Here is a 14,923-nt window from a genome sequence, read left to right on the forward strand (position 1 = left end):
TGAGTCACGCCTCCTGCTCCTCCGAATCGAACTTCACTCTGATTGGAGGATCGTGTATTTCACAACACTTCCTCGTTTCAGAGCTACCAACATAATTTCGTAAGACGTAGGACTTAGAAAAATTCATGCGACAGATTTTTCGAACATGACTGTACACAGCCATTTCTTTCATGGTTCGATTTCTATTTATGTCTGTTAACACATACCGTGGAGTTGTAGCGATCACTTACTGGATGTTTGCTTGAGAATAGTTTTTCACTTCCATGTTCTGCTATAGGATTCTGCATCTCGCCATTTGTTTACTGTCGTCTTGGTTACAGATTGCAATTGCCATATAGATCACGTGTGGTGAGAAGGATATTTCATAGTTAAGTTAGGTGAGTTGGGTTTAGTGCTCTTAGCATTCAAATAAAATCTCTAAATGTCTTCATGGTTAGGTCAGGGCCAGGATTGGTGCTCTTAGTGTTACAGTAATTTCCCTAAATGCTCGCAACATCTCACCATGTTGGTGCTGGTCTCAAGCACAACACCTCTTCGAGCCTCATGTCTGCAGTACTCTGCGGAATGTCTTCTTGATGGAAAGTGAGGATATTTGCGTACGGTACCTTTTACAACTTCATTTTGCTGATATATAAGACATTTCACATCTGCAAACAGTGGTAATTACTTTCAGAAAGCTTCAAATTTACTTTCAAAATCAGTTTTCCTATTCTGGAATACTTTCTCTTTCTTCTGTCGGCAAAAATGCTTTCTCAATTGGAAGAACAGAGGCTTGCATAAGGCACTTTTTAGATCTTCTTTTCACCATTAAAATACTCTTTTTTGGAACTCCAAACAGTAGTAATAATTACATTAGTCTATTTCCTATGAATCTTTGAAAAAGTAATTAAACATTCAGAACAGTTACCCACCTGACTCAAAGACAGATCTTTTGTCATGCTTCCCTGCAATTTTGGTTCAACCAATGTACACATGGCTGACGCTTGAAGTCAAATTCTGAGAGACTTTTTTCATATAAGCTGGCAACACTGCCAATCTTACACATTGTTATTATCCCCCCCAAGAGTATGAGTGTATCAACTTTACATTATGGTAGGAATATACAACTGCAAAATACTACATTTTTTTTCCATTGACACTATTGTCGTGGCTACAGCGAAATGCTGAATACGAACTTCTTTTTTTGTAGCTATTTGAAAAATTTTGATTTTGTTCTTCTTCCCCTTACCTTTCATTATTGGGAGGACCAAAGTATAACTTTCACTTCCACTAAAAGCCCTGTTTGCCAAGAAAAAAAAAAGTCATCTCTCTATGACATGGAGTTCTCGAGCTACTTTTCTCTTTCTTTTTTGTACATCACAGCAAGTTTCAAAATTGCACACTTGAAATGTTCCAGTTGAGAGAGGCTGGACACATGTAGGTGACTCCATATACTGAAGGGTAACAGGAGAATTCTGTAGGTTAAGGGTTATTGTTCATGTATGTGTATATTAATATAAAGTTGTTCCTTGGGTATTTATGAAAAAAATAAATTAAAAATGTAGCTTGCAAATTGTTGTATTTCAGAATTGCTTTAATTCTACAGAATTTCTAATAAATTGTGAGCATTGAGCTACTCATATTTTGTTTAACATAAATATCTAACTTGGGTTATCCAATAGATAGCTATTCTTCCACTGAGGTAAAAAGATAAGATGTACCCCTTTTACATTTTAATTAATTGGAGAAACTAGAGAAGTAAGGGAACATACTTTAAATAACTTTTTTCTGAATACCTCCACAATATTTTCCCTGTGAAATAAACGGGCGGTAAATATTTTCCCATCAAGCTGAACATTTTCTTCTTATAATAGTTTTCACTTAAAATAATTCATTTAATCTGGATTCTGTATTCTCAGTTAAAAAGTATGTATCCCACTGTTACATCGATTCAGGAATGAATACACATCACCAGGTTCGGCTCTGTTACACATTTTCAATAGAGGGTAATGACAGATTTTGAAAGAAACTACACCTCCCATTGATTAACTTTTGATAATTACATAGAGAGGAGCAAAATGGCTTTTTCCTATCACTACTTCAACCCTGTGTGTACAAGTGTCTTGTAGAGAGAGTTTTAATTTCAAATATAGCTCTGAATGAAGGACATGAAGAAACCCTGATTTCTTATGTTTAAAAGAAGATTCTTAATTGTTTTCTGATGAACTGTTAAGATTAAAATCAAATTATAAAGATGCATGCCACTTTGTATAGGTATAGTTTGTGCTTTTAAGGCGATTCTCAGCAACATACACAATATACACAACCATACATTTTTGAATCCTTGTCCCTAGGTTCAAAACTTGCAGTACCTGAAGTTCTGTAGATGCTGGTTTAGGCAATAGACACATACTTCTTCAAATTATAGCTTAAAGCCCATTTCCCTTTAGATATACAGGTAATGGACAAAATAATATCAACACCAATGCAATTGCAGAAAACTTGTATTAGTAGGGGTTGGGCCCCCCTTGCCTGAATGACAGCTTGTATCCTACATGGGATAGACAAATAAAGGTCCTGTACAGTGTGAACTGGAATACGTAGCCACTCCTCGCACAAAACAGTCTCAAGTTCCGAAAGTGTCATTGGAGGTGGAAACTGATTACGCACTTTGACCTCCAAAATACCCCACAAAGGCTCAATGATGTTAAGATCGGGGGACTGTGGACACCAGATGAGATGTTCTACCTCATCACTGTGCTCATCAAACCATGCATCAACGCACCTAGCAGTGTGAATAGTGGCATTATCAACTTGGAAGATGGGGCATGCATCGGGAAAAAAATCTGAACCATGGGATGGAGGTGGTCACCCAGGATGGTGCAGTACTTCTCTGTGTTGATTCTCCCACACAGGACGACAAGTGGGCCAACACCATTCCAAGATATAGCCCCCCAAACCATCACAGACCCCCCACCATGTTTCACGGTAGGCACTAAGCAGTCAATGAGTCATTCCATGCCAAATCAACACAGATATGTGCAATTTTTAACCTGACCATCTCCGATTTTCATGAAATTTGGGGAGTTGAAACTATGCATAGAACTTAGTAACTATGAAAATTTTTAGTCTCGTGCATCTTGTAATTGTTAAATTATTCAAGGTCAAAGTTTGCAGAAATTGCCTTTTTTGAGCCCGCTTAGCTATACTAAATGTGCTGTAACTCCGCCACTATTTCGTTTAGGAAGCTCAAATAAAGCTTATTGTACAGGGAATTGAATAAGCTTTCCAGTGATATATGACAAGCCTACCTTTGGATAAAAATATAATTTTGTCACGTGACCTTGGCCTTTGACCTTCAATATCTCAAAACATGTCATCACCAAAAATCGTGAAAAAAATATATTTGGTCCCTCATACCATACCCTAAAACATACCAAAAAATCATTCTGGGACTGCAATGGGATCAGAAGATACAAAATAATATGTGTAACTATGTGACTGATAAAAGCCCCATTACATGAACTATGAAGAGTCAAATGTCCCTTAACACCCCCTACAAAATGTGAAGGAGTTATCCTGGGTATAATTGGTCATGAAAGAAATAGGTTAAGCACAGGGAGATCCCTAGCCGTGTGTGTCAAGCGCAGATCCGGCATATTGTTGACCGCCATATTGAATTCAATGCAAAAATTTCAAAGGAAAGGGGGTTATGTGACATATCAAATCAGGCTAGAATTTCACGAAAAATGAAGTGACGAAGGTATATACAACATATATTTAACCAGCAAGAAGTTATTACTGCATGCTTGTAACCTTTTTCTCCTTTTCGAGGTGTTAAAAACAAAGCATTGGAATGCTCCTAACGTGTTAGGAACTCATGGAGATTACGCTGACATCTTGGGAGAGAAAGAAGTATACGCACCATTGCATATGATTTTAATCAGCTACATTCACCAAATAGTTGAATAGTGAAGTATATTGGGAAAAGTATATCTCAAACAATTACGCGACACTTCCTTTGGAATGAAAAATTCTTCAGTGACGAGGCAAATTTTTATGTTCACGGTGAAGTTAATAAAAATAATATGCAATACCTGTGATTTGCTCAGTCGAATGGTTGTTGCTGGTAAGCTAATTATGTGGTATAATGTATGGCGAACGGAAATGGTTGGTCCATATTCAACAACGGAACCTTAAATGGTGAGGGCTTCTTGGATTTGTAAGTGAAGAGTTTTTTTCACCCTTGCTTATGGGATATGGCACTTTTCGAGAGTTTTGAAACAGGACAGAGTGTGACCACACTATGTAGACATTTTCGCAATTTCTTCATCGTAATTTTCTAGGTAGATTGATGGGCACACGGGGATCTATTAAAAGGCCTGCACATTCCCCAGATCTAACATCTTAGGAGGACTTTTACCTTCAGAAACATTTGAAGAGAATGGTGCATGCACTAAAAGTCCCTGATATTGACCATCTGAGAGAAGGCATAGTTGCTGCTTGCGATGTTGTCGCACATGCTACATTACCAAATGTTCTATGCGAGTGTGAGAGACGTCAACGAGTGTGCTCACAGGAACATTGACAACATTATAATGTGCATATATCGTAAGTGAAAGATATGTGCATAACTTTTTGCTGGCGTAAGATACATTGGAAAATCCTTCGTCACTTCATTTCTCGTGAAATTCTAGCCTCATTTCATATATCACATCACCTCCCTTTCCTTTGAAATTTTTCGTTGAATTCAATATGGCGGTCAACAATATGCCGGACCTGCGCTTGACACACATGGCTAGGGATCTCCCTGTGCCTAACCTATTTCTTTTATGACCAATTATACCCAGGATAACTCCTTTGCATTTTGTAGGGAGTGTTAAGGGACATTTGACTCTTCATATTTCATGTAATGCGGCTTTTATCAGACACATAGTTACACATATTATTTTGTATCTTCTGATCCCATTGCAGTCCCAGAATGATTTATTGTTATGTTTTATAGTATGGAATGAGGGACCAAATATATTTTTTTCATGATTTTTGGTGATGACATGTTTTGAGATATTGAAGGTCAAAAGTCAAGGTCACGTGACAAAATTATATTTTTATCCAAAGGTAGGCTTGTTATATATCACTGGAAAGTTTGTTCAATTCCCTGTACAATAAGCTTTATTTGAGCTTCGTAGGCAAAAAAGTGGCGGAGTTACAGCACATTTAGTATAGCTAAGCGGGCTCAAAAAGGGCAATTTATGTGAACTTTGACCTTGAATAATTTAACAATTACAAGACACACGAAACTAAAAATGTTTATACTTACTAAGTTCCATGCATAGTTTCAATTCCCCAAATTTCATGAAAATCGGAGATGGTCAGGTCTAAGGCTGTGTTGATTTCGCATGGAATGACTCCAATATCAAATGCTTCAGCAGGAGTTCTCCACACATAAACACGTCCTGTGGTCTGAAATAATGTGAAAGACAATTCATCTGACCATATCACATGTTCCCATTGCTGCTGTGTCCAATTCTTGTGCTCTTGGCACCACCTTCTTCGTGTCACTGCATTACGTTGAGTCACCAACGGTTTGGGGATGGCAACTCTGCCATGATAGTTCACAGAATGCAGCTCCCTTTGAATAGTTTTCGTTGATACAGGGTCCTGGAGGTGATTGTTCATCTCTGCGGTTATCTGGGACAGTGTTGTCTTATGCTTTCGAGTCACTATTCGCTTCAACACATGTCGATCCCTGTTGGATAACTTTGTTTTTCGCCCACTATTCTCCTTTGCAGACGTTGTCTTTCCATGTTGTCTGTAGGCTGTCAGAACAGTTGACACTGTGCTCCGTGCTACACCAACAAGTGTAGCTGTTTTTGTCACAGATGCTCCAGCCAGGCGGGCTCCTACCTATAATCATGCCTCTTTAGAAGTCTGAAAGGTCGGACATACCTGCATTTGACGGATAGCTGACTGCTCACATGCAACTCTCACACCAGCTTCTGAAAGACTGATATGTTTGCTTTCATCGCCACTAGATGGTTGAAATCTCTGCTGAGTGTTGTTCCTTTTCCACGACGGCGTATATAGGCCTTTGCAAACCAACGTGTCCATATTATTTTGTCCATTACCTGTATATAGGTTTATTCATATTATATTTACATAAGTTAATTCTTGGCCGTTATTCGCAAAATTACATTTCGGTGTACCCTGTCCCCCCTTCCCGAAGAGAGTGTGTAGACTCGCGTAGCCACTGGCTCCACGAGTAAAAAAAAATATAACCCTCAGTACCAAAAAAGGTGGCTGAAGGTATGTGTGTTGTGTACCCGGTTTCCCACATGAAATAAACTATTGGAATAATGTGAAAAGAGCAAGTTTGTGTATTAAAAGAAAGAAAGAAAGTTAAAGTATCCGCTGATTCACATTATCAAGAAAAGTCTTCGTTTCGGCCCATAGAGAAAAGACACCTCTTTACCTCACCGTATTGCACCAAAACATCTGAGACCCACTGCTCCGCTGCCCTTCCTATTTATAAGTCCCGCTAATAACCTAAACCGTTACTGGAAACTTACCGCTCCCCAACCGCCAAGAACTCGAACGTACAGGAATACATAGACATACACAATTTATAACATAAAAAAGGATGCAGTAATGGTCGCATCATTACAACTTCTAATGCTGAAGAAACAGTTATAGATGGGTGAGAAAATGAAGAATAGGACATGTTGTGGAGGTACCCATAGTATCTCCCGGTATGCAGATATATATATATATAAATTTAAATAAAATTGGAAAACGAATGCTCCTTGAATATAACAGTTTGTTATATCGGAGACACATTAGCTCTGTCTAGTTGGCTGCACTTTTGACACTCTCGGTGCAGTGCAGGTGTATCCAGTGTCAGGGTGGTGTAAGGAAATGACGTTCAACCAACTAGACTGAAAGCGGTGTTCAAGTTCAGAATATTCAGCAAATCTCTGTCTTCTGCTTTAAACGATCATTTGATTAGTTAGCACGCACCACGTGACCATACACCATACATGCACCAGTCCGGAAGATAGTGCAGATGGTGCAGACACAAATTACACTACATGACTCCAAATCAACGAACTAGACAACTCCGTGTTCCATGGGGCAACCATCTAGACGCTTCGGTGCAAAAAGAGTCAAAGCGAGTCAAAAAGTGCAGCCAACTAGACGGAGCTATCAAAATCGGATATTTTGTGTTTTGCATGGTTCGTACTTACCAATTGTGTATTGCGGAACATAGTTCAAGGTGCCATTATGCTTTTTACATGAAAACAAACACAATTTTTCACATAGAGAGTAATTTTCATTATTTTTCTTCGCTTCCTTAACACACAATATGGCAGGCAGAAGTTGACTACTGTAGTGGGTATGCAGTGTTTCCAACCTTCTTCACCGAAAAATACCTACTATCATGTTTGTCACGTGTGCAAATTCAGGGTGGCTACAAACATGCAGAAATAAAATTCCCTGACTTTTCCAGGTTTTCCAGGACAAAATTTACATTTTTCCCTGACAATTACAAACTAAACTAAATCGATGTTTTTGCAAATAGAAATAATAAACTCACACAGATCCACGTATGGTTTTGTTAAGTACCAATATTATCTTCTATGAAATTGACTTAATTTCTCTATTCTCTATGATTTGAATTCAAACTGCAAAATAGTGAATTTGGAAAATTATTACAATTCACAAGCTAGGAAAGGATTACGGAATTTTATCATACGCAGTAAGTTTAAAATAAAATACTTGATTATTTTTAAAGTTACGACTAAATGAGATAAGAGTGAAGAGTGAATGATTAAGAAATGCAATTTGTAATTTATCAGTCTCCTTATGCATTCTCCGTATTATATGTTGATATTTCCACTGAGGTTTGGAACCCTCTGCTTGCAAGAACCATGAGTGCGGACTGCGGACTCATTTTTCAATGCATAAAGCTACTTCTCCCTTCTCTGTAAAGCAAACAACTTAACTCTTGCATATAAGTGAAACAATTGAATCGAACAAAATAAAGTGTCATATTTCCTTACATTGTCAATGGGATTTCTGCTTCAGTACAGTATATCCAAGTGAAGTACTGTGAAACTGACAACATGCAGTTATACCATTATTGCTGACGAAAAGGGTATGTAGGTATTAGAAATTTAACGCAAGGAATTTATAGAATTGCATTGTATAGGTACCTGATTTAGCTAACCACACATTAAAACAGGAACACTCTAATAATAAAAGCTTCTGAAAGTTCATATACGAGGGGCATCCTGAAAAAAGCTCCAATGGTGCCTATACGCAGCACTAGTGGTCGGAGAGCGATACACACACATGCAGGCAGGAAGAAGTGGCATGTAACTGTAATCTGGTACAGTTGCAATGCAGCCGTTTTAGGACAGTTCTAGGTTAAAGATTGCAGCTCTCATACAGTCTCCCACCGACTGCGATGTAGCCTACATTGCACGCTCAGAATTTGGCACAGAGCCACCAGCAATCGTGTGAGGTGTGCAGACCGGACGTCGTGAGTGATAGTATGGTCAGACGATGGTGCAGATAATTCACGGAAGGCCAATCGAATGTGCACAACCCCATACAGCTGAGTACACACGGGCCCTTTGCATCACTTCAGGTGAGAGATCTTGAACCACTCCCTGTACAGCCCTGGCCTTGAATGTACAGACTTTCATCTCCTTGTTTAACTGAAGAGGTTTCTGGCAGGGCAAGGATTTGACAGCTACACTGCGGTAGAGATAGTTCCAGTGTTTGCTGTCAGACACATATACCATGGGCATACAAAATTTAGTTCCATGCTACGACAAATGGCAGAACAACGGTGGTGATTATGCCAAAAATTAGGTTAGGACTCACTGTTACTAATGAAATAAATTACAACTGATATTCATGTTTCATTTATGCCTAATCGGTAGGGACCTTGATATTTTGTTATCTTTTTAAAAAATTGGTTTATTTTCTTATTTTTTTATTTTTTACTATACGGTGTTATTTTTCCCAAAATTCACATTTTCATTTTAGCGCATTTTCTGGCAAATATCTGAAATTATATCTTCATGGTGTTTTTAAACTACTGTTTCAAATTGTAAGTCACATGGCTTACGCCTCTTCGTGAGAGTTTGATATCTTGAAAGATATTTTGGGAAAGTTATTTTCCATACCCCTTTTTTAATTTTAAGGTAAGGATTTTAGATAATGGAATTTTCCCCGTATATACTGAAGGGTGCATAATGACCATAAGTGGCGACGCACCCAAAAAATTAAAATCAATCAATCTCACGTGACATATACAGATATATTATGGCATTATCTTTTTTTGACTTGTTAGTGTTACGTTTCCCAAAATTCACGTTTTTGTTTTAGAACATTTATCTGCCAAATATACCGAAACTTAATACTCCATTGTGCTTTTAAACTATTATTTTAAATTGTAGGTCGCATGGTCTACGTATTTTCGTGACAGTTTGATATGTTGGAACAGATTTTTGAGGAAGTAAAAGTAAAGTGCTCCCCTGCACTTTTCCATGAAGGTGTATAGGGGTGTGGAGTTAGGGCCCCACACTTTCTTGATTGCGGCTGAAGGTAGGGGTGATGTGATCAGCACCACGCTCCTGACTACCTTTTCCCCTCAAAGTTTCCTCAAGGTACCAGCTTCATATGATGCTGGATGGGCGCCGGAGCAGTTTGAATAGGTGGAAAACATCCCGGTTCTCCCCCGCAGGGGATCGACCCCGGGTCTCTCGCATAGTAGTCAGACGCCCTAATGACAGCTCCATTATTACTCGCTCGACAAATGCCGATGGTGCGCACTTAGCTTGGTAATTCGAAACATACATATCTCGTGCGATAAATACGAAGATGTGGCTCCCGTGTGACGGTAGATACGCACTCGATCTCCTGTTAAAACCCTGCCACTTTGCTCTGTGATGCAAATGGTTTTGATAGAAGTTGAAAAAATCGTGGAAAATACATGATTTAATGTGGCTGTCGGAATTATTCCATGTACGTACAACTCTATAGTTTACTCTTGAGTAAAATGTTGGAAAACTTGCATGTTCTATGTACACAAACATGGCCTAGAAAAGACAAGAATGTTGGATTTCATGGAATTTTTCGTTGTTTTAGGACATTTCTTTTAAAAAAAATCACTAAAAACGCCAACAATTCGCATTTTATGCCAAATTCGCATTATTTCGATATTTCGAACGGGCGAAAAATGTGTCCAGACATCACTGCACATTCCTAAACATAACTTCGCAGCAATTACCATTTTTCACGGTTTTGGCGTTTGGGAAAAATCAATGTCCCTACTAATTGGAAATTACTTTCTGTTAAGTTCTCTTGAGAAATGTCCATTCTTTGAAAAGAATACTAAAGTTGACGCCCTCTCCCCCAAAATAGCGGGTGAAGAAGGGGCAAACTCCAGATTTTTATGTTTTTCCATTGAAATTCGGGGGTTGTGGCCCCAAACCCCCATTCCTCGGTCCGGTGTTTTGAATTGTACACGGTTGCATGCTATGATGTTTCAGCTGCAAAACAAAACTTATCCGAAGTAGATTGCTCCCATAGTGCCAGAGTTATAATAATTTTCCTCCAAAGAGTGTTCGAATTTAAAATTCCCGCCGAGAAGCCAGGGCGAGAGAAATTTCTCTTTCTCTCTCTCTCTCTCTCCTCCTGCCATTACTGGTTTCTGACGACGTGGTTGTGTGGCACATAAAAGGGGCCTAAAAGTTGAGGCCGAAACTTACGGACGAGATTTCCTGTTCCCGTGCAGAGTTCCATAACAATATCTTTAAATAAAAAAATAATAATATAAAAAAGTCAATGAAGACGAAATTCCCTGACATTTCCCTGACTTGTTTTGACACCTCAAATTCCCTGACTTTTCCCGGTTTTCCAGGTTTTCCAGGTCTGTCGCCACCCTGAAATTGTACATTATGCACGGGTAGCTGACGGATAGCCCCACGAACCATTCACGGATAGCCCCACCATTCTGATAAGGTTAGGTTAGGTTAGGTTAGGCAAGCATAGTTAAAAAAAAGGGGGTTGGAAATACTGACAGGGGATTATGTCATCAAACGTATGCAGCATCCGGTTCACGTAGCGAAAGCAATGGCAGTTGTGCATCGGTGAGATATTTCTCTTGAAAACTACATGATTTCCTGGTCAAATAGATTCCACGATGAGTAAAAGCCTAGTATAGCACAAACATATTTCTTCACTTTTACAGGAGAAACTACTTACGGAAATTAGTTTCTGTAGCATTGTTGAACTGTCTGAAGGTGTTTACTATCATGTGGGAATCTATTATAGCGGTAATTCATGTTTTTTTTCCTCAAAAATATCTCTCCAACATGCAATTGCAGTTGCTTCGATTTGCTTCCCCGGATGTTCCCTGCATATGATGACGTAACTCCCTGTTAGTGTTTCCAACAATGCCATGTTATTAGTACGACCCCAAAATTTTTAACTATGCTTCCCTAACCTAACCTTACCGTGAATGGTTCGTGGGACTATCCGTGAATGGTTCCTTACCGTAAATGTTTTTTGGGGCTATACATGAATAGTTTGTGAAGCTATTCATGAATGGTTTGTGGGGCTCTCCATGAATGATTCCTGGGGCTATCATGAATGGTTTATGGTGCAACGTGATCACGAACCACAAGTTCAAAACTGGAAAAAATACCAAGTTAGTAACACGGAAGTAGATATTTTTTCTGTTAACAAGGTTGGAAACACTGCATAGCCACTCCAAATCGACAAAACACAAGCACGACGCGTGACGATCACACAAGTTTTTTGCGCCGTATGAAGTAAAAAAATGAAAAAAAGAAATTACTTGTTAATTTGAAAAATGGAAATTATTTTCGTGAAAAAAACATAATGACACCTTAAAAAATGTTCCCTAAAGCAAAATAGGTAAGAATGAGTGTTAAAAATCAAGGAAGAAACGAGTTAGAGGTGTTTGTCCCATACTAGACATTTAATCCACGATGAAAGAAAATTCCTTGACGAACGTTGGAAACCTTAGAGAAACTCATTTCCGTAAGTAGTTTCTTCAGTAAAAATGAAGAAATGTGTCTCCGATATAACAAACTCTTACCAACAAGCACAAACATTGTTTTTAATGTTACGTTTCACAAAGCGTTCAGGCTGATTTGTATCAGACTAACTTAATAGTAGTAACATTCATTGTATTAATTTTTAATGTGAATACATGTTATAACTACAGAGGCTGTTCAGCATATGTTTGACCAAACGTGATTCCTTCCCCCCACGCTCAGAATGAACTTGCCCAACTTTGGTCGGGCACGTATGTCATTGTAGTGTGTCAGCTGTAAAAGAGTGGTTGTGTTTTCTCACTGGGCTGAAAATCCTGCCCAAACTGAGCCACTTTTGGGAGGAGTAACTTTTCCAAGTGTTTTGCATTTTCTCGCTTGGCCGAAAATGCTGCCAAAATTGAGTCACTTTTGGGAGGGTTATGTTGTAGCCATTTATGACGCAAAGTTCAGTGTGTAGTATGTCTATGGTCAATGAGCAGGAAGTAGTGTAAGAGCAAGGATTGTGACGTTAGTTTGACTTTATTCAAGAATGTGATCGGAAAATATAAGGATTTCATGGCCACAGAGTTCGGTTCTCCAACAAAGGGGACGAGAACACAGCCGTGCACACAAGCCACCACCAGTATGCTGGTGCAAGGTGCTGTTAACGGTTTCCAAAGACATATTTAGATGATTCGCCATCTGTCTTTGGGTCGGATGATTCTCTTGCATGGCCATTCTGCAAAGTTTCGCCTGCATACTGTTGGTGGCTTGTGTGCACGGTCGTGTTCTCGTCCCCTTTGTTGGAGAACCGAACGCTGGGACCATGAAATCCTCATACTTGCCGATCACATTCTTGAATAAAGTCAAAGTAACGTCACAATCCTTGCTCTTACACTACTTCCTGATCATTGACACACTGAACTTTGCGTCATAAAGGGCTACAACATAACCCTCCCAAAAGTGACTCAGTTTTGGCAGCATTTTCAGCCAGGCAAGAAAACACAAAACACTTGGAAAAGTTATACAACGTATTCGGTAACAGTTCCGATTGTTTTATGATTTGTCCTAGCACAAAGACTGGTAACACTTTACTATACCTGAGACAGATTCCTTCAAATTTACAGGAGAAAGTACTTACGGAAAGCATTTTCAGAAGCGTTGTAGATGTTCCGGTTATGTTGAAATAAAACAACTTGAAAATTACCTTACGCATTTCTCATGGACAAGATATTCTGTCGACAAGCGACAGTAAATATCGTAGAAGCATGGGAATGAATGTAGAAGTAAATCGGAACCTTAGTAGAATGCATGTAGGGACTTTATTTTAATGCTAAGGGAACCAAACCTAACCTGCCTAACCTAACCACGAAAGCATATATTGAACAAAACCTTAAGTAATCACTAAAACTCCGCAGTATGTGCTAACAGACGTATATCGAAATCGAACCATGTAAAAATTGCAATCATAGCATGATGAAATCGCAATAAAACAACAGGAACTTGGGCCAAGTTTTGCCCGCGATATTGTGTGTTAAGGAAGCGAAAGAAGGAATAACAAAAATTACTCTCTATGTGAAAAATTGTGTTTGTTTTCGTGTAAAAAGCATAATGGCACCTTGAACTATATTCCGCAATACACAATTGGTAAGTACGAACCATGCGAAACACAAAATAACCGATTTTAATGCGACTCCGAAATATGAAAGTGGTGCTGAAAAATTATACACAAGTAAGACCACCTCATTCTCACTATTCAAATGATTATTACTCTACTCTGGAATACATGCTTATATAACTTACAGTTGATAGCTGGCAGTTGAGTATTTTTCAAGGAATGTCGTTCTTCCTATTCATAGGCTTCAATTTCTAGATTTCACTTCTTTAGCGTCTACATAATGTTTGGTAATTGTCGGGTTTATCTCGTTAATATTTGAGTTCTTTTCCATGCGTAGATTAAGCTGTGTGTACATTTGAAATGGCAAACCAAATATTTTCCCCCCTTTCTGAACATAAGAATTGTGATTTGTTGTTGTTTACGTTTGTTCTCGATACAGGAAATGTAGACAGATCATCGCTTGCTATCTTGAGTCAGGGTTTCACTAAATGTCCTCCACCACATCTCAAAATCATAAAATATAGGCAGTGTCTGCTGCCACGTTCTTTTTCTGCTGGAACCTCAAAAAAGATGCGCGTGGCAGTAGACTCGGTCTTCGTTTTATCGTGATTTCATCATGCTATGTATGCAATTACGTCTGTAACACATACTGTAAAGTTGTAGCGATTAGTTTCACAAAAATGTTTTAAGATTAGGTCCCTCAGCATTCTTCTAATAATAAACCTAAATGCTCTCCTAGTTAGGTTAAGTTCTATTAGCATTTAAATAATATCGTTAAATGCTTTCTAAAGAAAGAGGTTCTAAATTACCTGTACATTCATTCCCACTAACCATAAACTTGCATTTCTCTCGTCTTAATCTGTTCTTAAGATTTGTAACATCCTCTTAGCAGACGAATTACGTGGCAGCAGCAAATTTGATGCTTATTCTTACTGCTGACACGTGCGTGGCAGCAGACTCGGCCAAAAAAAAATAAGTGTAGAATCCATCATTAAAGTCTTCTAAGGTGTTTCAATTAATTAATGAATTCAATATCAGTAAAGAAGTTACATGTTAATAAATATATGACCTTTATTTATTTATTTATTTTATTATTTCATTTATTTGGTACAAAAATAATAATTACATTTATTAACATGTAACTTCTTTACTGATATAGACCGTGTTAAAAATGTAGTTCGGCTTAAACATTTTCTACCCGTTAGCATTAAAATCAAGCTGGTGCAAGCACTTGTTTTTCCACACTTCGATT

General features: G+C 38.4%; 1 protein-coding gene across 6 annotated transcripts in view; it reads right to left on the reverse strand.

Annotated features, from left to right (window-relative positions):
• LOC145987113 (uncharacterized) overlaps positions 1–14,144 on the reverse strand; it is a 52,063-nt gene extending 37,919 nt beyond the window's left edge. For all 6 annotated transcript variants that reach the window (XR_014441620.1, XM_083121589.1, XM_083121590.1 and 3 more), the window contains exon 1: positions 13,857–14,144. The gene's annotated coding sequence lies outside the window, so the exon portion shown is untranslated. The remainder of the gene's footprint in view (positions 1–13,856) is intronic.
• Between the last annotated feature and the right edge of the window lie 779 nt (positions 14,145–14,923).

This window comes from Lepisma saccharinum, chromosome 4 (assembly GCF_977018435.1).
Source record: "Lepisma saccharinum chromosome 4, izLepSacc3.1, whole genome shotgun sequence".
Lineage (NCBI taxonomy): Eukaryota > Metazoa > Arthropoda > Insecta > Zygentoma > Lepismatidae > Lepisma > Lepisma saccharinum.